General features: G+C 42.0%; 1 protein-coding gene across 1 annotated transcript in view; it reads right to left on the bottom strand.

Moving 5' to 3' along the window:
• The window catches only part of HS3ST2 (heparan sulfate (glucosamine) 3-O-sulfotransferase 2), a 110,342-nt gene that overhangs the window by 1,618 nt on the left and 82,570 nt on the right, over window positions 1–26,154 (bottom strand). The gene's annotated exons all lie outside the window — the stretch shown is intronic.

Raw genomic sequence — 26,154 nt, 5'->3', positions numbered from 1 at the left:
GTTGCCCAGGCTGGAGTGCAGTGGTACAGTCACAGCTCACTGCAGCCTCCAACTCCTGGGATCAGGCTATCTTCCCATCTCAGCCTGCCAAGTAGCTGGTACTACAGGTGTGTGCCACCATGCCTGGCTAAGTTTTTCTATTTTTTTGTAGAGCAGGGTCTCACTATGTTGCCAGGCTAGTCTCGAACACCTGGGCTTAAGCAATCCTCCCACCTCAACCTCCCAAAGTGCTGGGATCACAGGCTTTTTTTCTTATTTAATGTTTAACCTGTTTGCTTCAAGACTGGAAACAATCTAAACATCCATCATTGTGAGCTAAATAAATTGTGGAATAGCCAATTAATAGGGTTAGGTAGATCTGTATGCATTAATATGAAATGAGTTCCAACATACAGTGTTAAATGAAAATAGGCAAGATACAGCTTGTACATCTTAGGAAGGATACATAAGGAACCAATAAGAGCAGTTGCTTCTAGGGAGAAAACTCAAGGTGAGTGCAGAATCAGAAGATGAGGGATAAATGAGAATTACTTTTCTTTCTTTTTTTTTTTTTCAAGGGACAAGGTCTCACTCTATCTCCCAAGGTGCAATGCAGAGTTCCAATCATGGCTCACTGAAGCCTCGAACTCCGGGGCTCCACTGATCCTCTCACTTCAAGAAGCCGGGACTACAGGCTCATGCTACCACTCCTGGCTGATTTTTAACAATTTTTTGTAGAGATGGGGTCTCACTGTGTTGCCCAGGCTGGTCTTGAACTCCTGGGCTCAAGTGATTCTCCTTCCTCAGCCTTCTGAGCAGTTGAGATTACAGGTGTAAACCACCATGCCTGGCTTATTTTATTTTATTTTTTTTGTAGAGATAGGGTCTCACTATGTTGCCCTGGCTGGTCTCAAACTCCAAGCTTCAAGTGATCCTCCTGCCTTGGTTTCTCAAAGTGTTGGGACCATAGGCACAAGCCACTGCACCTGGATAAGAATTACTTTTTATTTTATAACCTTTAAAACTGCTTGAAAATTTTAATGCATTTATTACATATTCAAAAATTACAAAGTAAGCCACTGAATATTGTTCTGGCAAAAGATATTTCTCCAAATATATTAAGAAAATCTTTTTTTGGGGAAAAAGTCTTGTCTTGCAGGAATAGCAACTGTTTTAGATATGAGTTCTGACGTCTTCTTCTGCTGAAAAACGGTTGAAACACATCCTTTGTGTAGGCTTGAACAAGCCAAGAACTCCAGGCTGGTTGGGATCTCAGTCAGGAGCCAGGCTATGCAACCTCTCTTTCCCTTGTTTTTTAATTTCCTGGCTGTGCTTGAGACCTTAAGGGATTTGGGAAGAAGCACTGAAGTCTCTTTCCCGGGAGCATCTCATTCAGACCTTGATGGAGGGGAGCATCCCTGGTTCCCAACCGCTACTTCTTGATGAAGGTCACTGTTGACCCTTACGTGCATTTCTCTTAATTCTAGCTGCACCTTAGAACTACCCGAGAAGTTCTTTTCCTTTCTTTCCTTTCCTTCCTTTTTCCTTCCTTTTCTTTCCTTCCTTCATTCCTTCCTCTCTCTCTCTCTTTCTCTCTCTCTCTTTCTTTCTCTCTTTCTCTTCCTTCCTTCCTTCCTTCCCTCCCTCCCTCCCTCCTTTTTCTTTCTTTCTTTCTTTCCTTCCTTCCTTCCTTCCTTCCTTCCTTCCTTCCTTCCTTCCTTCCTTCCTTCCTTCCTTCCTTCCTTCCTTCCTCTCTCTTTCAAACATGTCTGGGCTCTGTCCTAGAACAACTGATTCTAAATATTGAGGGAGGAGATATGCTTATATAAAGTTCCTCAGATCATTCTAATGGGAAGGCAGAGCTGAGAAACACCTTTCCCAAGCCTAACGTGGTAGGAGGCTGGTCTAGACTCCAGAGGCAGGGCTTGGATACAGGACCAAATTGAGGACTAGCTAAAACAGGGCGGGGCGGAAGCAGCTTTCCACAAGACACGCCCACCAGTGTGCCCTGTCAGCTTACCACTGCCACGGCAACGCCTGGAAGTGATCATCCCTTTCTATGGCAACAACCTGATGACCTGGAAGTTACCACCCTTTTCCTAGGGTGGTAAATTTCTGCCTAATCTGCCCCTTAATTTGCATGTAATTAAAAGTGAGTATAAATATGACTGCAGAACTGCCTCTGAGCTGCTACTCTGGATACTCTGCCTATATACTACCCCTGTAGGGTAGCCCTTCTCTGCAAGGAACAGTGCCTCTGCTTCTGCTGTACACTGCTGCCTCAATAAAAGTTGCTTGTCTAACAACACTGGCTTGCCCTTGAATTCTTTCTGGGCAAAGCCAAGAACTCCCCGAGGCTCGCCTGCCCTGTATCACTAACACTATGATTTACCAACCCCCAGAACATTCATTCTCGCATCCTTTGGAATATCACCTCCTAGTTCTTAGCTTTCTGCTTCCCGGCTCCTATCACTCTCTCCACCCAATACCCTGGCCTCACAGTTCTTTGACCTTTGCTACTCCAAGTATTTCCATTTTCTCTTCCCTTCACCAACTCTTTTTCATGGCCATACCTTGGGTCATGTCATTGAAATTTGCCTAACTCTGAAGTGGTTAATTCAGAAATTTCACTCTAAGACCATGTAGAGGTTTGAATGGTGACCCTCCAAAAGATATGTCCACCCAGAACCTTTGTTCTGTTTTGGGTTTTGTGTGTGTGTGTGTGTGTGACAGAGTCTCACGCTGTCACCCAGGCTGGAGTACAGTGGCGCCATCAGGGCTCACTGCAGCCTCAATCTCCCCTGGCTTAGGTGATCCTCCCACCTGACAACTCCCGGGTAGCTGGGACTACAGGCACTCACCACCACTCTTGGCTAATTTTTGTATTTTTTGTAGAGACAGGGTTTCACCATGTTGCCTAGGCTGGTCTTGAACTCCTAGGCTCAAGAGATCTGCCTGCCTTGGCTTCCCAAAGTGCTGGGATTATGGGTGTGAGTCACCATGCCCAGCCCACCCAGAACCTTTGAATGTGACCTTATTTGGCAAAAGGGTCTTTGTAGATGTAATTAAGGACTTGCAGATGAGATCATCCTGGATTAGAGTGGGCCATAAGCCCAGTGACGAGTGTCCTTGTAAGAGAAGGGAGGAAGAGTCACACATTAAATACGGTGACCTGAAGACGAAGGCAGAGTGTGAAGTCAGATATCTACAAGCCATGAACACCTAGGACTGCCATGAGCAGCCACTGGAAGCTAGGAGAGAGGCACAGGGCAGATTCTTCTCAGAGCAGTCAGAAGGAACCAACCCTGCGAACAATTTGGTCTCAGACTTCTATCCTCTAGAACTGTGAAATAATGCATTTCTGTTGTTTTAAGCCACCCAGTTTGCAGTAATTTGTTATGGCAGCCACAGGAAACTACAGATTACAACCTCGTCCCTTTCTACCTTTTCCAGTCTCAAACTTCTTATACCCATTTTCAAATTCATCTGGGATTCTCTTGATTTCACTTTATTCCATACCTTCCCTGGACCCAATGAACAATCATTTCAATAGCATCATCTTCATCCTCATCCATTTTCCCATTCAATTGCTCTCCCCAGTCTCTAATAATGCATCCTTCCAGCCTTTTCTCCTTTCCAGGTCTGTCCCTGGGTTGCCAAACAGCAGTGGAGAAAATTGCTGGCACTTACAAGTAGATCCTTACTATGTTCATGGATTCTAGCTTCCATTGAATCTTCAATACTGCTCAGTGATCTTGTATTTGTCTTATCAGGCCCTTTCCCATCATTTTTCATAGTAAGTGTTTCCAATTCTCATCATACACTCCCAGCCTGAATCCTGTCATCCATCCTTAACATGCAGCTAGTCTCCCGACACTAGAAAGCCATAAGCTTTCAACCTAACACCTCAACTCCTTCAACCTGCCTCTCCTCCAGCTTAAAGCTGATCCTTATGTGCAACCATCCTGAGTCCCTCCTGCTAGTCTCAGAGAACAAGGTACACGAGGGCTCACCCATCCACCTGTGCTTAGATCCCTTCCCCTTCTGCCTTTCCTGCAAACGCACCCATTAGTGCCTTGAACCTTCTAATTCATTGCTAGGCTGATACAACTGATCTCTTGCTTCCAGGCCCAAAGTCTATGTGGACCCTTTTTGGTTGATTGAAATAGTACTTATTAGTATTAAGTAGGACAATTTAAAAAAATCATATTTATTAGTATTGAGTAGAACAATTAAAAACAATTTTTTAAAACTTGAGTAGAACTAATTTTAATAAAGTAGTATTGAGTAGATAGTTTGCATTATGTGCAAACAATCACAAGGGCACTTGAATAGAATTCTTTGGCTGGATTTTCTTAGAAATCAGGACATATTATATCGTGACTGTGGCATATATGGTAATTAGGTGTTGGCCTGTATGACAGGAATAGATGAAATTACATAAGGATAACAGTGCATTTAAACTGTGTTTAAAGACTTCCCAAACTCTACAGGGGCTATTGAAATAAAGGTCTTTCCCAGCACAAGGAAATTGACTTGACTTGCCACTAAACAGATTCCTTTGCAATATCCTTCAATACGCTAAAGAATATCCAAGAAAGGAATTGAGGACAGATTTTCTAAGCTTACTTGACTATAGAGCTGTGAAGCACCAATTAACATCTCTTTTTGTTACCAGTTTGGAAAATGCTGACCAAATCCAGTGATCTCCAAAGTACCACATTATTCCCCCATCTGTGCACTAAAGTGAAGCTCCACCCTTCTAATTTCTTTTTTTCTTTAATTTCCTTTTTTTTTTTTTTTTTTTTTGAGACGGAGGTTTGCTCTTGTTGCCCAGGTTGGAGTGCAATGGCACAATCTCAGCTCACTGCAACCTCTGCCTTCCGGGTTCAAGCAATTCTCCTGTCTCAGCCTCCCAAGTAGCTGTGATTACAGGCATGTGCCACCACACCCAGCTACTTTTTTGTATTTAGTAGAGACAGGGTTTCACCATGTTGGTCAGGCTGGTCTCGAACTCCCGACCTCAGGTGATCCACACACCTTGGCCTCTCAAAGTGCTAGGATTACAGGTATGAGCCACCGCACTCAGCCCACCCTTCTAATTTCTAATTGGTGTTATCAGTTGCAAAACCAAATGGCAAATACTAAAGAAGATACAGAAATCAGGCTGCAAACATGCTGTAGTCATGCCACAAGTCAGAGGGCTCCTGGGTACTTCAAATTTTCTCTATTCCACCAAAAAAATCCTTGAATATTTATTTCTCCTTGTGTCATTGGAATAGAGTGTTGGAGTTCTGTGTGATGATAATGTGCAAAGGTACTGCGTATACCTTCCTATGCCCTGTGCACATTGGAGGAAGGCGTAATTAGACTTTGCCTTGGGGCTCATCTTTCTCCTTTATGTCACTATTTAAATTTTGCTTACTTGTTTCCAGCTGCTAGCAAACAGGGTTTTCTCTCACCCTGCAACCCTTTTAAGCTTTTGCCTCCTTTGTTTTCTATGTAGCTCTGCAAAAGTTACTGAAAGAATAATCTAATGCTCATTGTTTGGACTTTCGTCCCATCTGTTATTTTAACTTGCTTAGAAACTATTTTCCCTACATCTGGTAACAGCTCCAGATTTTTCCTTGAGGACTACCACTCCTGCTTTGGACAAAATCTTGGTGGGCCAAGGGTGGGGGTGCATGTCCAAAGTTAGGCTATTGGGAACCAATTGTGTTACAAAGACTAAAAAGGTGTCATAAAGATTGAAATTCCAATCAGATATAAAACCCTGGAAGAGATTCCTCATTAGTTTCTGTTGCCAAATCCCTGCAGCTATGTAGGTTCTTGCCCTTTCTGAGACCTGGCTCTTCCCCTTTCTTCTGGATTCTCTGAATTACTACACATCTTTCCAGTAAGTTTCTACTATTTTAAGTTAGTTAGAGTTGGTTTTTGTCGCTTGCAATCCAAGAATTTTAACCTGTCTTTTACAGTCTGGCCTCTTGCGATGGTTTGAATATTTGTCCCCTCCAAAACTCATGTTGAAATTTAATCCTCAACATGGTACTATTGGGAGGTGGGGACTTTAAGTGGTGATTGGGTCATGAGGGCTCTGCCTTCACGAATGGATTCATCTATTCATGGATTAATGAATTAAAGGATTAATGTGTTAATGAATCAGTGGTTTATCATGGGAGTGGAACTGGTGTCTTTATAAGAAAAGGATGAGAGATCTGAGCTAGCAAGTGAGCACACTCAATCCCCTTGCCATTTAATGCCCTGTGCTGCCTCGGGACTCTACAGAGAGCCCCCACCAGCAAGAAGGTCCTCACCAGATGGAGCCCCTTGACCCTGGACTTCTCAACCTCGATAACTGTAAGAAATAAATTCATTTTCTTTATAAATCATCCAGTTTCAGGTAATCTGTTATGAGCAACAGAAAATGGACTAAGACACTTATGTTCTGTTGAAGCTATACTCACCACTTGATTATAAATTCCATGAGGGCAGGGCAGGGTGTATCTTAATTGCAGCTGTATCTCCAGAGTCTACCACAATCCATGGCACAAGTAAGGTCTTTATCAGTATCTTTGAAATTTAAATGGAGTCAGCAACCTATCTAATCCATTTATGCATTGAAGCCCTCATCCCCTTTACAAATTCCTAACTCTCCCCAAACCATTCCGGAACTTCTCAATGGCCTGCATTCCCCTTCTCTCATGCTGGTTTGTGTTTGTTTGTTTTTGTTTGTTTGAGACAGGGTCTTGCTCTGTCTCCCAGGCTGCAGTACAGTGGCACAATCTCAGCTCACTGCAGCCTTGACCTCCCAGGCTCAAGCAATCCTCCTGCCTCAGCTCCCCAGGTAGCTAAGACCACAGGTGCCTGACTATTTTTTTTTTTTGTATTTTCAGTAGAGACAAAGTTTCGCCATGTTGCCCAGGCTGGTCTCGAACTCTTGGGCTCAAGCAACCCATCCACTTCAGCCTCCCAAAGTGCTGGGATTACAGGGGGTAGCCACTGCACCCAGGCCCACTTCTGTCATTCTATGTGATCCTCCTGGATGACCTCATTCCTTCCCCAGCCTTTAACCATCACCTAAGAGATGTTGACACACAAATCTGTAACTGCAGCTCCGACTTTCCTATGTTCTTATCTGGAATGCCTGTCTATGGACTGGACACCTCACTTCAACAATTAACATTTTCCTCCCCAGATTTGTTTCTCCCTTTTGCCTGCTTTGCAAATATCATTATGAAAGGAGGAAAACTTCAGAATCATTCTTTTCTCTTCCTCAAATCGAACGTCTTTCATTCTTGTAAGTTTACCTCCCCGACCTTCTGAAGTCTCCAACCTCCTCCCTTAGTCCATGAACACAGCCGCAGGCCCTTGTCAACTCTTCCTCAGACCACAGATTTCTCTCTGCCCTCCATGTTCCTATTCTTTTTTCCCTTTTCAACTCATTTCATGTCCACCAGGGAATCCAATCATGGATTCTAAGCTTTCTGGAGCAAATCCAATTAAGTCAGGCATCAACGATTCTTTTGAATAAGGTCCGTATTCCTTGGCTTGGCATTTGAGGCCCTTGTCTACCTTTCTAGAATTAATCTCTTGCTCCTTCCTTGGTAGCCTGATGTTCATGCCATGCTGAACATAAACTCCTCTCCCTAGATAGGAACCTGCCCTTTCATGTGTGTTTTGCACTTGCCAAGTGTTTTATTTTTATTTTTTAAGACTCTGGTCCATCTTACTTGTCTCTCTTGCCCTGGTGAATGCCTACTCATATTTCCAAGTCCAAACCAAAAGTCACACACGTCCTCTGTAAACCCTTCTTTGTAACCTCATGGCACTTTGTATAACCACCTACTAGCACCCTCATCCTCTTGTGTGGGAATTGTCAGTTATGCACCCATTTATGCCAACAGATCCTCAGCAACTTGCATGTCTCTTGTTCATTTTTACCTCCCTCACATCACACCTAGCATACCATAGGTGCTCCATAAATGGATCAAAGATCCAGTGTCAGAGGTGGGGCCCATTGAGAAGTGGCCCTTGAGTCCTCAGAAGTTGTCAGTGCTGTTTTATAAAGTTCAGCCCTTCTTTAGCATTCTGGCCTCGGGCAGCTAGTTCTGCAGGGAACTTTTCTGTTGTTTTTAAGATTTCATTGTGCCCACAGGGGCTCTGGCTCACGACTGAGGAGGAGTCCAAGCTCCACTTCACCAAACTTTCCAAATGTAGGAAGGTAGAATGAGATTTAAACGAACATCTCACGCCATTTCTGTTTTGCCACACGTACACTGTCCCTAGCCCAAGGCTCTGCCCTGTGGCTGGTGGGGAGGGGGTGGTGAAGTTAAGCTGCATGCCAGGACCACTTGAGGGGGTTTTGGAGCAATACAAATGTCTGGGTCCCACATCAGACTAATTAAATCAAAAACTCTGGGCATGAGGCCCAGGTACCTGCAATTTTATTTATTTATTTATTGAGACGGAGTCTCGTTCTGTTGCCAGGCTGGAGTGCAGTGGCGCAATCTTGGCTCACTGCCACCTCCACCTCCCAGGTTCAAGCGATCTTCCTGTTACAGCTTCCTGAGTAGCCGGGATTACAGGCATGCACCACCACGCCCAGCTAATTTTTTGTATTTTTAGTAGAGATGGGTTTCACCATGTTGGCCAGGATGGTCTCGATCTCTTCACCTCGTGATCCGCTCACCTCAGCCTCCCAAAGTGCTGGAATTACAGGCGTAAACCACCGCACCCGGCTGGTACCTGCAATTTTGAAGCTCTCCAGATGATTCCAGTGGGCCACCAGTGCTAAGAACCACTGTGGCAGACTGCACCTTCCTTTAGCCACGTGTCCCTTAATACAGTTGCTCATGAGAATTAACTGAGTGCATCTTGGAGAAAAAATTCCCAGGTCCCTCTTCAGTACATTCCAATTTCAGTGGGTTTGGGGTGCAGTTCAAGAATATGCATTTTAAACAAGCTCCCCCCATGATTCTTATGATCAGAGAAGCTTGGGGCATACAATCTCAACAAAAGGTATTCTCATAAGTAACATGGGCACACTCATTACTACCTAATATATTTGATGTTGATTCGCGTGTTTACTGTCCCTGGCCACACCCATCCCATCCCACGGTAGATGGTAAATTTTGAGAGTGAAGATTGTTGTCTGTATTATTTACTGCTGTATTCTCTATGCCTGGACAAAGGCTGGCACTTAGTAAGGGTTCAGAAAATACTTACAGAAGGGAAAAAATAATAAAGACAAGGCTTTAATCTTGGAACAATGAGGCAGAATAATACTGTTTGTACTGATGAAGATGTGTCGCTCTTTCTATGCTAGAAAAGTCTGTACTCTTTCACCTTAAGGGAAACATCACAGACTTCCTGTAGCCCCTTGCTAAAGAAAAAGAAAAAAAAAAAACCCACCCAAGTACTCTCTTGTCATCCTGAGGCTTTCTGGAAATTATATTTTTAACCCACACTAGGTTACCCAGTGGAACATAACACAGCTCCCTTGGAACCCACTGTCCACCTAAGCAACATCCCTTGCACGTGTGAGCACGTGGGAACCTGCCTAATGCCCGGCCATCATCGGAAACTTACAGAGCTGGCACACCGCCGATTATTACTGACAGGATTCTCTGGAAGGTTTCATTTTCTGCTAAATTTGTACACTCTTTATATGTGTTCTGGAAGACCCGGCTGCCTGGAGGCCTGTGGTGATTTATTAGCTTCTAACTGGGCAACCAAGCTCCTTGAAAATCATTGCAGTCTCCGGAGAGATAATTAAGAGCGGAAGAGGAGGGAAAAGGCCTTATTGCAGGAAACCGGTTCTTCAAACCAAACCTGCTAAAGCCCCGCACACTGAGCCATGTGGCAGGCGCAGCACCTGTGGCCGTTTATCCTCGTCTAGTTGAGCGTAGTCATGTACTCACTCTCACACTGTGGGACCATTTCCTTCCAAGTCCACAGCCCCAAATCCTTACACTTACGTGACCCTGGAGCAGGTCACTAAGTCTCAGCTCAAACTCCAGTGACCATTCTCATTGCTCACAAGATAGAGACTTCACCAGGATTTCTGTGGCTCTTCCTGATCCTGCCCATGGCCCCTCCTGGGCTCTGGCTAGACTAGATTATTTGAAGCCAGTCTGTACTCCTCCAAAAACTGTATCTTTCATGCTAAGGGAACTTTGACATGTTGTACCCTTTGCATGAAGCCCTCCTTAACCTGCCTGGCAAAACTTCATCTCTCAGCTCATCGTCACCTCCACCATAAAGCCTTCCCTGACTATGCCCTTATTATTTCTCCCTTCACGGAGAAATCACTCTTGTGATTCCATGGTACCCACTACAGACATAACCCATTTTTGATACATTATCTGAGTCTATCATCCCTCTAGAGTTCAGTGTCCCTGAAGGCAGGGATCATGACTGTGGCATCTCTATATCGACAGTGTCTAGTCCTCTGCTGGTATGAAATCATGGATTCATTCATGTGGCAAGTGTTTACTGAGCACATACTATATGCTGGGGATACAGAGATAAGTGAGGTGCAGTCTCTTTCATCAAAGAGTTAACAGCTTTGTGGACCAACTGGGACAGGAGGCGGCAGGGTCCCCTTTTCCTAGTGTGAGGGGCTGCACCTAAACTTGGCTTCCTATAAGAAGTGGTAGCTTTCTTCCTCTGGCAGGAGAGGTTGTCCTTGAACCCAGTTTCTCATAGGTCCTCAGGCATTCAGGTGCTGGGCAGCTGGCTGTCCCAGATAACTCCTGTAAATAGCTGGTATCTAAATCCAGTCAGCCAGTTGTTTAATTATTCCCCAACTGACAAGGCTGCTCTAATCCCTGCACTACAAGAGGGAAGTTGATAAAGCTGAAGGGGCAGAGTCCCTTCATCCTTGGGGCATATACCACATTGGGTCCAGGCCCCGGCAGTCCCCTCAATGAGATGGTGAGAAGAGAGGGTAATGCTGTCCTTCTCCCTCTTGTGTTGTGACCCACGGCTTGCAAATGTCCCCAGTAAAGCCTATTCCTTTATCCATCCCTTGTGTATTGTGGAATTTATCCCTAGTCCTGCTGTGTGACAAGTGGAGACTACAAAGGGATCCTTCTTACATGGTATGTCCACATAGAGGACCACTGAGCAAAGAGATTGCACCTCGCTTATCTTTGTATCCCTGGTATATAGTAGGTGCCCAGTAAATACTTGCCTCAGGAATGATTACATTACTGCATGCCAAGCACAGGATGAAGCATTGCCAATACAGAGATGTGACAGTCATGATCCCCACTTTCAGCCACCGGCTACTTTAATGGCTAGGTATGAGTATAGGATTTGGAATCAAAGAGACCTGAGTCTTGTCACTTGCTAACCATAAAAAATGGGTACATAGCAGTCATCAGACATACACGTGGTCATTGGTGCCTTGGACATAAACAAGACAATAGCTGACACTTATTGCACAGTGACTGTGGGCCACATGCTGTTCTAAACTCTAAATCATCTCACTTGATCTTCACAATAACCCTACAAAGTAGGAACTCACGCTATTCCAGTTTTTGTGCTAAGGAAACTAGGACACAGAGAACTAAAGTAAATCAGCAAAGCAACACAGCCAGTTTGCAGAATCTAGATTCAAGTGTGACTCTCACACAAGAAGAAAACGTGAGAATATAAAAATGAATCTTGGCATGAGGACAGCCTTTCTAGGCATGAGACAAAAATCATGAAGGAAAAGATGGAAAAGTTAGACTCTCAAAAAAATGTAAGTCCCTGGAATAGAAAAATATAAATAAAAAGAAAATGACTAATTGGAAAAATATCTGCAGCACCTATACTATAAACACAAAGAGCTGATTTCATATCTATTTTTCATATCTTTTTATGTTTTATATATTTTTACAGATACATTGCAAATCAATAAGTAAAGGAGAACCAGCCAGTAGAAGAAAGGATCATAGGCATGAGAAAAGAGTTAATAAAGAGCTATGAATAGAAAATAAACATATGAAAAGATAAATCTCTAAAATTAAGGAAACACAAACTAAAATCATGATGAGATAATATTAGTCACCTGTAAGGCTGCAAAAAATTGTTTTTTAAAATTGTAACAATTATGACAGCAAGAATGTGAAGAACTAACACTCTCCTAATTTTGGTAGGCATATACACTGATGCAGTCTTTAGGAAGACAATTATATATTATCTATCAAAATGTAAAATGCACATACCCTTTAACCCAGCAATTCCACTCCTGGAAATGTATTTGCACAAGTGCGTAAAGACTCATGTGCCAGCTGTTCATCGCAGCATTTGAAGTAGAGATGGGGAGGCATCTCCCAAGGACACCTGCATAGGTCGTTCCCAGAGGGCAGATCTAAAAGGTAGAAAGGATATGGGAGAACACCTACAACTAGAAAACAACACCCTTGGACTATTGTCTAAGCAGGAAATAAAATTTTCCTAGGGGTTTGCTTGTTATAGCAGCTAGTATTAACTTAGCTACTCCAACATTGTAATAAAAAAAAGACTAGAAACAACCCACGTGTCTATTAGAACAACAGTGAGGCTATATGACAGATTATGATTTGGCTGTCAAGAAATGAGGTGGATTTACAAATACTGACACCAAAAGGAGTCAACATAATATTAAGTGAAAAAAAGCAGGTTGCAGAACAGTAAGTTTAATATGTCCCTATTTATGTACAAAATATACACGTGTGTGCTAGTGCCTATATGCATAGACCTCTTCTAAAAGGATACACAATACATTTAACAGTTATTATCTTTGGAAAATAACCTTGGGGAATCTGGGCTGGGCTGTAGTGTAGAATGGGACTTTATTTTCACCTTTAGCTTTTTGCATTTGGATTTATTTTTGTCTTTGCCATGCACATGTATTTTTTGTCATTTTTAAAAAAACTAGCTAATGAAAAGCTATTTTTAAAAGTCTCCATTGATATTATTTAGGATGAAGAAAGCCTTTACTGTGGAGTGAGGGGGAGGAAACATGTCTGGAGTGGCTGAGGTGTGGGCGGGAAGGAAGGATATGGAAGGTGAAAATGTATAGCTCCTTTCTCAAGAAGCTTGCTTGGAAAGGAGGAACGGTGATTGTGGGTGTTGAAGGAATGTTTTTGCTGCTGCGTGTACAGCTCTGATAAGTTTCCAGGCAACTGGACTTCAATTTCTTCAGCCCCATCTGCAGCTGACCATGGGACACTATCTGGAGGTAACTCCCAGGATATCTCTTCTTCTGTGGTCTGGGCTTAACTTCTTTCCCTGCCCTCCCTTCTCTCTGGAAGTGGTCCCCATAAGCCTGTGCCTCTCACACTTTAACGTGCATTTGAATCGCGTGTGGGGTTCTTCTTGAAATGCAGATTCTGATTCAGTAGATCTAGGGAGGGAGTGCTAAGAGTATGCACTTCCAGCAGGCTCCACGGTGAGGCTGACTTTCTGCTCCCTGGGCCATCCGTTGAATTGCAAGGTCTTAAGGCAGCCCCAGCAATACTGGTACAAAGGACATAGCCAATGAATATTTATTGCCTTAATCGGAATTGGCTAATTGATGTTGGGTGAAAAATTGCGGATGACTTGAATTCAAAAAGCCTGGATTGGAGTCCCAGCTTTTCCTTTTCCTGGCCATGTGACTTTCATGTTAGTTTCTTCACCTGCAATGTGTGGATCATGGTAATGCCGACTTCACCTGGTTGTTGTGAGGTCTAAGCTGTGAGAGTCCCATATAAAGTGTAATGCACCGTGACCATCTATCAGTGAGTTCCTCTTTCTCTACTTGATTTCCCTCTTTAGTTCAAGTCTTTTTCATTTTCAAAAAGCTAGCCATTTATCCCTTCACCTGCTCCTGTGACAGTCCTGTATATCTCCTTTTCTTCCCAGCCAGAGTTCTTGAAATAAAGCTCCATGGCTTCACTTCCTCACCTCACATTCATCCTCTTGCTCCGTCTCCTCCCACCCCATCACCCTCTGAAGCAGTACTCTCCGAATACAACCCTAAATGCTAACTCTACCTCGAATCTTGGTCTTGTTTCACTTTTCTGTGGCCTCTGAAGCACTTGCCCACTCCCTGCTTGTTGAAACTTGTTTTTCTTCCTTTGGGAACACATTCTTTCTTCCTCCCCGCCCCTGCCTCCCACTGACCATTCTTTCTCTATACACACTTCAGTTATTTCTCCTCAACTTACTATTTCTGATGTCTCAATTAATGGCCCCACTATTCACTAGTTGTCCCAGCAACACCCATGTCTAATCTATAACCAAATTCAATTGGAGATCTCTCCTCACTCACTCCCTTCAGACGTCTGTCCCAGCCAGCTCAGGACACACCACAGCTCTCTTCACTCATGATCAGAGCTGTGGGGAGCAACTCAGTGCCTATCTCTAGCTAGGCTCTACTTTGTAGCTTCCAGCCTGAGGCAGCTTGCTCTCATGAGATGTTCCCCAGGGACATTAGCATCCAGGAAACAAAATGGCACATGGGGACAGTGATGGTGCCAAGTGGAGGCCAAAGGGATCTTTATCCCCCTCTAGTCTCCGTCAGTCAATCAGAGTGCATGCATGCCATGAAACAGCATGCATGGCAACTCCCAGACAAGCTTTCTATCCTTCCTCTGATGGGGCCACTCCTACCCCTTCCCCCATATAGAAATTTTGAAGCCACCACCTCCAGAGTGAATGATGGATCATCCCTGAGTACCTGCAGGAGACCCTCAAAAAGGGCCAGGAACCTGTACAAGAAGCTTCCTGAGGCAACACTGGGAGCCAGGAGCACCTGACTGCCCTCTCTCTATACTCAGCAGGGCAGAGCACTGCTGGAGAACACCTGAAATCACAGGTTGGTTCCACTCCAGACACCTGATTGCCAACACAAAGGGGGCTGATATGGTTTGGCTGTGTCCTCACCCAAATATCGAATTGTAGCTCCCATAATTCCTATGTGTCCTGGGAAGGACCCGGTGGGAGGTAATTAAATCACGAGGGTGGGTCTTTCCCATGCTGTTCTCATGGTAGTGAATAAGTCTCATGAGATCTGATGGTTTCATAAAGGGGAATTCTCCTGCACATGCTCTCTCTCTTGCCTGTTGCCATGTAAGATGTGCTTGTGTTCTTCCTTCACCTTTCACCATGATTGTGAGGCCTCCTCAGCCATGCTGAACTGTGAGTGTATTAAACCTCTTTCCTTTACAGATTACCCAGTCTTGGGTATGTCTTTATTAGTAGCATGAGAACAGACGAATGCAGGGGCCTTTAGTACACAGCACAATTGTGCCATGTGTCTCTGGACAACTGGCTCTCTCACTCTGCATGACTATTTCAGACCATTCCCATTCTCTGCAAATGACGAAACCCTGCCCTTTCCTGCCACTGTCAGTAGGTGACCTTGCATCCCATTCCACAGACAATATAGAAACGATTAGAATGTAATGCCCTCAATATCCTGCTACCAAGCACATAACATTTTCTATTCTGCCCAGCACTAGGCTGAGGATGGAGCAGGTCAACCCAGCCGTTTCCTGATGCCAGCTTCCCTGCTCTGAAACCTCCTCCACCTCCCAGTTCCTGCCTGAATTGTCCACGTAGTCCCCACCCTCCACCATCTGCACCCTCATCCTTTCCCACCAGATCTGAATGCTTCCCAGGCAAACTCCCCAGCCAACAACTGCATGAGTCAGTGAGTTTATTTTGTTTGTTAACACCAAGCTTTACAACCTCACACTTCAGAGTCCCCCGGGGGTATTAATGGTTTTGCAGGGATGAGTTCCGCAAGCCAGCCCCACTTCTTGCAGCATAGCAGCGCCCCCTAGTGGGTAGTGGGAGGTGATCCAATTGCAGTGGTTGGAGCCAACACCTGTTGCCTCCCCGGAAGAAATTAACCAACGATAGGAACGCTTTCCGTTCTGACTCCCGAATGTTGTCGTTGTATCAGGATACATTAAGCTCCATGATTGCAATGGGTAAGCAGGAGCTGGCTTTCTCATCATGGAGGGAGCAAGGGCCATGCACTGGGAAGTCAACTGCCTATATATAATTCATGTCTCAGATGTGCCTAAAACCACATGTGTAGTTGTTGGGTCGCTAATACTCCTGCAGGTTCAAGGCCTGCCTAAACTATACACATGTGAGTTCTTTTCTAGGCTTTTGTGTAGAATGGTCCAGCTCTGCACGTCCGTTCTGGAAGGCATTTGCAAAACCCAGCAAGATGAACTAGCAGACACTCTTGAATCCCCCAGTCATTTCCCTTTCTGTCTCTAGGGCTGTGCTGTTCTTTCTGCCTGGATCACTTTACCCTGGCTCTTCCTGTGGCTCAATCCTTCTCACGCTCAGGTCTCAGTTAGAATGTCACCACTTTCAAATGTCACTCTCTGAAGTGGCTTATTTCCTCATCACTCTAAGCACAATCTGTAATTACCTTGCCTCTCTGTTTATCCATTGCCTTCCCCCCTCCCCAGGTTAGACTGTGGACCCCATCAGGAAGGCACTGTGGCACTCTCTGAAGTGGCTTATTTGGCTTATTTCCTCATCACTCTAAGCACAATCTGTAATTATCTTGCATATCTGTTTATTGCCTCCCCCCTAGTTAGTCTGTGAACCCCATCAGGAAGGCACAGTGTCTTGCTTGCTGGCTGTGGTATCTTCAGTCCTTGTCACTGTGCCATGCCATCATAGGCAGGCAAAAGAGAATGAATCATACCTACCAAATATTTTGCTTGTTAAATGAATAAGATGGGAAGGAATCAAAGCCTAAATCAAGAAGATATGAGCTCCTGGAGGAAATGCAGCAGCCTGAGATCTTTAGAAAGAATTTCCCAAAGTGTGTTTACTTATCATCTGTGGCGCACAAGTGATTCATGGATGAAATTTACATTTTTTACAGTTACATGTTTATTTTAATATATTTTAGAAAATTGGAACCAGGACATCACTTTTACTTAACTGACTTCATTGTTAAGGATGAAGCTTAAATACATAGTGAAGGTAGAAAATGTAAATTGATCTAAACACAAATATTAAGTAAATAATAGTCTATGTTCTTGAATATGGTAAAAAGTTGATCCTTCAATGACTAAAGTTTGGGAACCTCTAGCTCAAAACAATATTGGTGCGGCCAAAGGGAATCCAAACCAGAGTAATATGAACATATACTCACTCAGCAAATATTTACTGAGCACCCACTCTTTGCCAGCCGTCTTAATAAAGAAAATAATTACAACGTGTGATAAAGGAAAAGAAAGAGAACAAGCGTAATGAGGAAATTAAGTGATCAGAGAAACCCTGGGGGACATCTGAGCAGAAGGACAAGAGGTGAGCACAGGCTTAAGCAAAAAGACAAGGGTAGCACGGTGGCACACGCCTGTAATCCCAGAACTTTGGGAGGGCTAGGTGACTGGATTGCTTGAGCTCAGGAGTTTGAGACTGGGCAACATGGTGAAACCATGTTCCTACAAAAAAAATACAAAAATTAGCCAGGCATTGTGGTATACACCTGTAGTCTCAGCTACTTGATGGGGTTGAGGTGGTAGGATCACTTGAGCCCAGGAGGTCAAGGCTGCAGTGAGCCGAGATTGCGCCATTGCACTCCAGTGCCTGGGCAACCAAGAAAGACCCTGTCTCAATTAACAAAATAAAAAAAGAAAGAAGAGAAAAGAAAGAAAACAAAAGAAAGAAAGAGAAAAGAAAAGACAGCAAGATGACATGAAAACACAGATCAGAAAAAACAAGGTATGGATGAAGTAAGTACCAAAAAGAACAAAAAAATACAACCATACTGACAGCAGTAAAGAACAGGATTAGTGATGTCAAAAATAAACATCAGAACAAACTGGAACCTGATCTTAGGCTTCTAAAATAAAATTCACAAGATTGAGCTGATGAGAGAGAAAGTGGGATGGAAGACAGAGTGGTTATAGGCAACTTATAGTTTGCTGATGTTATTGAAGAAGAAACCCAAAACAAATTGGACAGAGCTACAGGCAAAGATTTCATTAAAGAGACCTTCCCAGAGATATAAGATGGCTATGTGGGTATATTAAAAGGTCAGCCTGGTCTGAATGAAATAAAACCCACATCTGTGAGGCTGAATATCCATCATCCATCCGTCCATCCACCCACCCGTCCATCCACCCACCCATCCATCTGTCATCTATAATACATAAATACACCAGGACAAACATTTTGAATTATAGGTAAAATTCCAAAGTTCTACAAGTATTACAGGCACCCAGGGCAGATAAAGCAAACAAAACAGTTTTTCTACAAATTTAAGCCAGTCAAAGGCCTTTTAGCAGCATTAAATGCTAGAAAAACACGTATTATCATCTAAAGAGTTTTGCAGAAAAAAATGTGTAACTCCTAATAATAATTATTATTGAGCTAACATGCTTGTGAAGGCAAAAGAAAAGTGTTTTATGGCATGCAAAATCTTGAAAAGCATTAGATCCTGCTCTTCAAAAAAATCCCTTGAAAAGAAAAACAACATCCCGAGTGATGGTGTGGAAAAGCTCAAGAATGGAAAAGTTGTATATAAAAGGACAGTGATGGGGTTAAACAAACACTAACCCCAAATAAATAATACATGTAGCTTCTAATGTCAACATTATGCTTTTAAAAAAGATACAGACAGGCATGGTGGAGTGCACCTGTAGTCCCAGCTACTTGGAAGGCTGAGGCGGGAGGATTGCTTGAGCCCAGGATTTTGAGTCCAGCCTGGGCAACATAGTAAGACCTTTTCTCTCTTAAAAAAATATAAAAACTAATAATTTGATGCATCAAATCCACATTAACAAAGACAGAAGAGTTGGCAATACAGGAAGAAAAGGAGAAGCGACAGAGAAAAACTACACAAGTCTCTTTACTAAGAGATACTGTCTACTCATTTACTGTATTAGGAAACTGCAAAATGAACTATTATAAACAGGATACATACCTTCCAAAATAGCGGAAAATTGAAAAGAAAAGAAAATTGTTTGGATATAACAAAAGATAGGAAAGCCAAAAAAAAAAAAAAAAAGCAAACATTTTAGGGCAAGTTGAAGAAGTATAAAAGACGGATTGTATTAATATTAAAAATTGTTGGAAATAGGCCAAACACCACGATTTTCAAAATGACAACAATAAGAGCATTTGTGTTCACAAGACCACCCCAGAACACAGAGGCAGGAACATTTTATACGAAAATGGAGAGGTAAAGATACATCACGAAAATGTAATGCTAAAGAAAGCTAGAGATAGGATATTAATTCCACAGAAAGTAGAATCCTAGGACAAATATATTAAATGAGACAAAGTGAACCATTCAATATTGAAAAAGGTGCCTGTAATCCCAGCACTTTGGGAGGCTGAGGCGGGTGGATCACCTGAGGTCAGAAGTTCGAGACCAGCCTGGCTAACATGGCGAAACCCTGTCTTTACTAAAAATACAAAAATCAGCCGGGTGTGGTGGCAGGCGCCTGTAGTGCGAGCTACTCGGAAGTCTGAGGCAGGAGAATAGCTTGAACTCAGGAGCTGGAGCTGCAGTGGGCTGAGATCATGCCACTGCACTCCAGCCTGGGCAACAGAGAGAGACTCTGTCTCAAAAACAAAAACAAACATACAAAGCAGAAGGAAAAAAAAAAAGAAAAAGGGACCAATTCATAGTTGGAAATTGTACATAACATGGTAAATCAAATCCAGCTTTTACTTCCACTCCCTCTCTGATTAGCACTAGATTGATAATAAGTGGATACAAAATATAAATATCAAAATGTCAAAGAGAAATGGTGAAGCATTGGTGGCAGACAACAAATATAGGCATATTTTTGGAAGAAGGGAGGCTAATTTGTTTTTATTGATATATCTATTCTTTTTGAGACATGGTCTCATTCTGTCTCCCAGGCTGGAGTGTAGTGGCACGATCATGGCTCACGGCAGCCTCCAAGTCTTTTTTTTTTTAAGAGATGGAGTCTCGCCATGTTGCCCAGGCTGGTCTTGAACATCTGGCCTCAAGTGATCCTCCCACCTTGGACTCCCAAAGTGGCTGGGATTGCAGGCGTGAGTCACCGCAGCCGGCCCTGAGGCTGATTTGTGAGAGGCATTGGACTTAGAAAAGAGGAGAAGGCTGAAACTCAAGTGACTGTGGGAGAGGGGGTGTCACTAAGGAAGAGAAAGTGAGTTCTTGACACAGAACCTTCCAAAAGCTCAGGAACTGGAGGCACCAGGGACCCCAGTGGCGGTGAGAGGTTCGAGAAAAGGCACAATCAATGTTAGAGGTCTCTAGAAGGAGGAGCTACATTCACAGAGCCTTCCCCCTGCCTACAGCCAGGCAGCTGCCCTACACCTATTAGGACAGCAGAGGGAAGATTATGTCTTGGAGATTTTGAACCAGGGAGCCCCCAGGGTCGGTGATGTAGGGAACAGAGAAGAACGTGGTGAGGCACCAAGCCAGAATGCTGGCAGGAAGTGTAGCTACTCCCACCTGACAGTGGAGGAGCCATCTTAAGAGAAATTGACCAAAGTGTCGAGTTCAATCTACCAGAGCACAATGTATTGCAAGAAAAGCATGGATGGGCGTGGTAGCTCACGCCTGGAACCCCAGCACTCTGGGAGACCAAGGCCAGCACATCATTTGAGCCCAGGAGTTCAAGACCAGCCTGGGCAACATAGTGAGACCAAATCTCTACAAAAACAAAAAATTACTAAAACATTAAAAATAATAAAAATAATTAGCCAGGCATGGTGGCATGGGCCTGGCATCCCAGCTACTTGGGAGGCTGAGGTGGAGGATCGCTTGAACCTGAGAGGTTGAGGCTGCAGTGAGCTGTGATCACGTCCCTGCACTCCAGCCTGGGCGACAGTGGGACCCTGCTTCAAAAAAGGAAAAAAGGTTCCCCTTCCTGTGTCCATGTGTTCTCATTGTTAACGCCTACTTATGAGTGAGAACATGCAGCGTTCAGTTTTCTGTTCCTTTAAAATATATATATATTTTAAAAAGGAAAAAAGAAAAAATAAAAGCTGCCAAATCCCATCAAGATCAATATCACTGCATCTAATCCAGTTATAATTCAGTGCAGAAATAGGTCAAAAGAAAAAATTATCATCTCAACACATTCTGAAAAAGCACTTAGTAAATTCTACATCTATTACTCATTAAGGAAAAAAATAATAATCTTAAGAAAGCAGGAAGGCTGCATCTTTAATGTGAAACAGAATATCCATCTCAACCCCATAGGCGCTAGCATATTGAAGGATGAAATAATACCAGTAGCTAACATTTATTGAGAGCCTTGTGGTAGACATAGCTATATGAACTTTTACATGTATTATCTCATTTAAATACCACAGAATATCATCAAGGAGCTATTACTATTAACTTTATAGCCTTATTATTAACCTTATTATCACTTGAGGGAATTAGACAGAGAAGTACCCACCCAAAGACCCAAGGGACTGAGTAGTGAAGCTAAGATACAAATTCGAGTGTTTTTACTCTAGTACCTGTCCCCATAAACTCCAGACTGCAAGTCTCATTAAAGTTAGGCAAGGCAAAGATGTCCCCTAACACAATTAATATTTAATATTGTTCTATAATGTATAGACAACTCAATTAAAACTTTAATAACTGGAGAGATGGAAAATCATAATGTTCGAAAGACATCAATTCTTCTCAAATGAACGTATAAATCAAGTGTAATTCCAATCCAGATCCCAAAAGGATTTTAAAAATTGAATTTGACATAATAATTATAATGTTTCTATTGGATCAGTATATGAATGAAAAGAGCTAATGCATTTTGAAGAGCCATGGGGGATGGAATCGTAATAGTCAATATTTATATATATATATAGTAAAGCTGTAGTAATTAAAACAGTGTGGTTCTGGCTCAGGAACAGACAAATGGATTAACAGGAGAGAATACAACATCAGAAATAAGTAGAGCTACGTGAAAAAAAAACACGTGATAAAGGTGGCATTTCAAATGAGTTGGGAAATTATGAATTATTGGGGCTTTGTTGAGGCAATTAGTCAATCATTTGGGGAAAAAATGGTGTCAGGTTTTCTCATTCATACCCTACCCCATTATTAATTCAAGATGAATTAAATAATTCAATGTTAAAAAGAAAACGATGCAAAGAATTAAAATATCAATAAACATGTATATATTCTTGAGAATTGGGGAGGCTTTATAACCATGGTATTATTAGAAGAAAGCAAAGAAAAAGACTTTAGATGGACCACATAAAAATTTTCAAGTATTGGGGCCGGGCGTGGTGGCTCAAGCCTGTAATCCCAGCACTTTGGGAGGCCGAGACGGGCGGATCACGAGGTCAGGAGATCGAGACCATCCTGGCTAACACGGTGAAACCCCGTCTCTACTAAAAAATACAAAAAAACTAGCCGGGCGAGGTGGCGGGCGCCTGTAGTCCCAGCTACTCCGGAGGCTGAGGCAGGAGAATGGCGTGAACCCGGGAGGCGGAGCCTGCAGTGAGCTGGGATCTGGCCACTGCACTCCAGCCTGGGCGACAGAGCCAGACTCCGTCTCAAAAAAAAAATTTCAAGTATTGAAAGACAAAACACTCACCATCTAGAGGAAGAAAATGCAAAAGATAAACTGTGTTCCAAATATAACAGATAAATAGTTTCAATACAAAGTTTTTATAGATCAATAAGAAAAATGTCCCACTAGAAAACTGAGGAAAGATATAATTCCTGAAAGAAGATATAAAATTGGCAAAATATTCACATTCCTTAGATATTAAAGAGATACAAATTAAATCCAAGATAACATTTTGACCTATCACAGTGTTAAAAATTATTTAGCAAACCATGGCACATAGAAATATGCACTCTTATAACATATTTGGATTGCAGATAAGTTTAAATTTTATGGAACGCACTCTCTATAATTTATCCTGTCAAAGTATTAAGATATTTGCAAAAAGATGGATAAGGATGCTTAACTTAGTATTATTTATTTAAAGTGGTGAAATAATAGAAACAACCTAAGTGTAACACAATGCTAATATTTATTAAATGATAGCACATTCATTTAATGAAATGCTATTCTGTGATTATAAATAACGTTTTAGAAAATGCTAGAGATATAGGGAAAATGCCAGTGTAAATTGGTAGGTTAACAAAAATCAGATAATACTTCATATGCACAATAACTGGTCTGTATATTTGTGTACTGGATATTAAAAGGAAGACATAATTTTTTCATGATATTCTGGTATTCTCTACTTCTCCCAACCCTATAAAATATACCACTTGCAGTTCTTGACGACTTTTCCTGAAAGATGTGTAGAACAGCCTATTCTTTGTTTGATTTTCATACAAAACCCTTCACTGCTTTACTCCCTGTGCACTTATAAATTCGAAATAGGAAGCTTCAGCACAGAGGTAGAGTCCATTTCAGCCAAACAAATTATTAAAACAACTTCAAAGAGAAAATCAGGTGTAGATGCACAGAATATATTGCATGATGCATAAGAACATATTACATTGGGTCTCTGAGGAGGGAACTGAAGGGCTAAGGGTTGGAAGGAAAATCATTTTTTATTGTGAGACATAATTTCTGAAAGAAGATAGAAATATTGCAAAATATTCCGTCATCAGACATCAAAGAAATAAAAAATTAAATCGTTTGTAATTTTAAAATTGATTTTTAAATTGTAATTATGAATTAATGTTTAAATTAATCCTTTGTAATGTTAATCTTTTGAAATACAAATTATATCCTCATTGCACCCTTTGACTTCTTGGGTCAAATGCGTGTTTTTGTTTTTGTTTTTTTTTCCAAATGAAGATCGTACAAGGGAAAAGTCTAAATTTCTGTTTTGCTGCTTACTGTTGTGCAGCCTCAGGCAAGTCACTTAACCTCAATCTGAGCCTCAGTTTCCCCATTAAAGGGGATAAAATAAAACTCACTCTGCAGAAGTGTGGAAAGGCTTCGAGAGGATGCATGGAAATTTCTCAGTATGTTCTGATGCGTAGTAGGCGCTTGTTAGCTGTAGTTATGATTAACCTTGTACCTGCCTGAAGCTGTGGGAGAACTGAAGCAGAATGTAATTATCCATGTTGGAACCAGGCCAGGATACCTGAGTCTTGCAAAACATGCAGCTGAATGTTCAATCAAGATATGTAAGTACACAGCCTCAGAACCTACCCATTGCTTTTCCCTAGGGTTCAGGAAGTAAAATGCATTTCACCATAGCACATCTGCTCGTTTTTTAAAATTCCATAACTAATTAAGCAGAATCCTCATCAGCGAGCTCTATGTGGATTAGCTAAATATGTCAGCAAACTCTGACCATTTTCTGTTAAACACAGGTGATTTCTTCTATCTACTAGTGCCTCCAGCCAGTTGCTGAATGCCTGGAGAATTAGATGGTTAAGGCTTTTACTTAATCCACGGAAAGGCACTTCTCATGCAATGGGTCAGTTTGATAGCTCTTTAAAATTCGGAAGGCCCAAGAGTTTGGTGGTTAAACCTACAGACTCTGGAATCTGCCTGACACGGTTTCTAATTCTACTTGCCCACCTCCTGAGTAATCACGGGTAAGCTATTTAACCTCTTTAAGCCTCAGTTTTCTCCTCTGTTAAATGGGTCAAATTGTGGTGCTTAACCTCCTGGGATTATTGTCATAATTAAGTGTGATGTACTTTGTACAGTGCTTGGTGCTTGGTAAAACCTAAAAAGTTTGACAAAATAAAGATGTATGTGCTTTTGCATTAAAAGAACCTTCCTCAGGAAGGTCACCTATTGCAGAAAAATGTATATAACTGGGATCTCTTTAAAGAAAGTTTTAATAACAGGATAAAAGCAATCACAAAGAACATTCACATTGTCCTCTGTGGTAAGCTTATAAATAACTGGCTTTTTAGATATCCCTAAAGATAAAATATGAGAAAATGTATCATTCTATTGTAGTCAAAAACATTTCAATGGTTTCGAAGAGAAAAAAAATAAAGCAATGCTCCTTTAAAACGAAAATCTTTGTAGGAAACCCCAAACTCTGATTATTAATGTGATTATTAAATTGTATCTCTCATATCTCCCCATTTTTCAATGGGCATGTTGTCATATACATGTAATTAATTATTAGTTGACTCTAAGCCCTTGTGTGGAAAGTAATCTTCGGATTAGCAAGGAGGTCAAAGGAGAGATAATCCGAAGCTTTTTTCTTTTCTGATTGTACAAGATTGTAATGAAGGATATGTGGGGTTTTCCTTATTATGCCAAGAATCTTGAAATAGAGGAAATTATTCACTGGTTAACTATTATATCGTGAAGTCAATCCTAAGAATAGTCACTGCTGAAGAGGCAATAATTTAGTCGGTTGTATTTTACTTTATTTAAAAAAAATATTTTTGTCAAAAGTCTGTTATTTCCCAGAAATTTATAGGCAATTCCCAAAGTCTCCCATCTCATCTCACTTCCTGGTTGTGGTATAAACCTGTTGAATGTGTAAAGGGTAATCCCTACTGGAAACTATTTTAGTGAAAAACACAAATCTAAGTTGTAATCTTGTTTCCATCACCTAAAAATTGAGGTACACTGAGCAAGTCCCTTAAGCTCCCCAAGTCTCAGTTTCCATACATCTAAAATGGAGAAAGCAATTCAGGTTGAGTATCCCTTATCCAAAATGCTTGAGACTAGACGTGTTTCAGATTGGGGATTTTTTCCAGATTTTGGAATATTTGTATTATACTTATTGATTGAGCATCCCAAATCCGAAAATCCCAAATCCGAAATGCTCCAATGAGCATTTCCTTGAATTGTCATATTGGTGCTCAAAATGTTTTGGATTCTGGAGTATTCCAAATTCTGGATTTTCAGATTGGGGATGGTCAACCTGTATATTTCTTACAGGGCTTTTGTGAGGCTTCAGTGAATGATTCATATGATTAAATAATTGTATATGAAGTGTTGGCACATGTTGTAGGATGCCCTTCACAACTTCCCTCCATACTCATTATCATTGCAAATAAGTTTGATTTTGATTGTAAATTTGTCACCAAAGTCTGTGAGTCTGAAGCTTTCATTGTTGTCTCTGCTTATTCCTTTGTCTGTTTTTAGGAAATGTGTGTCTGTGTTTGTGTGTGTGTGTGTGTGTGTGTCCAAGTTTTTGCATGTGAATTTTCAGGTAGACACTTCTGTGTGTGGCTAAAGCATAAAGGAAGATGGGCCGACCTCGACT

This window comes from Mandrillus leucophaeus, unplaced genomic scaffold, assembly GCF_000951045.1.
Source record: "Mandrillus leucophaeus isolate KB7577 unplaced genomic scaffold, Mleu.le_1.0 Scaffold32, whole genome shotgun sequence".
Lineage (NCBI taxonomy): Eukaryota > Metazoa > Chordata > Mammalia > Primates > Cercopithecidae > Mandrillus > Mandrillus leucophaeus.
The sequence above is the reverse complement of the archived record's forward strand: the minus strand, read 5'-3'. Positions and strand labels throughout refer to the sequence as shown.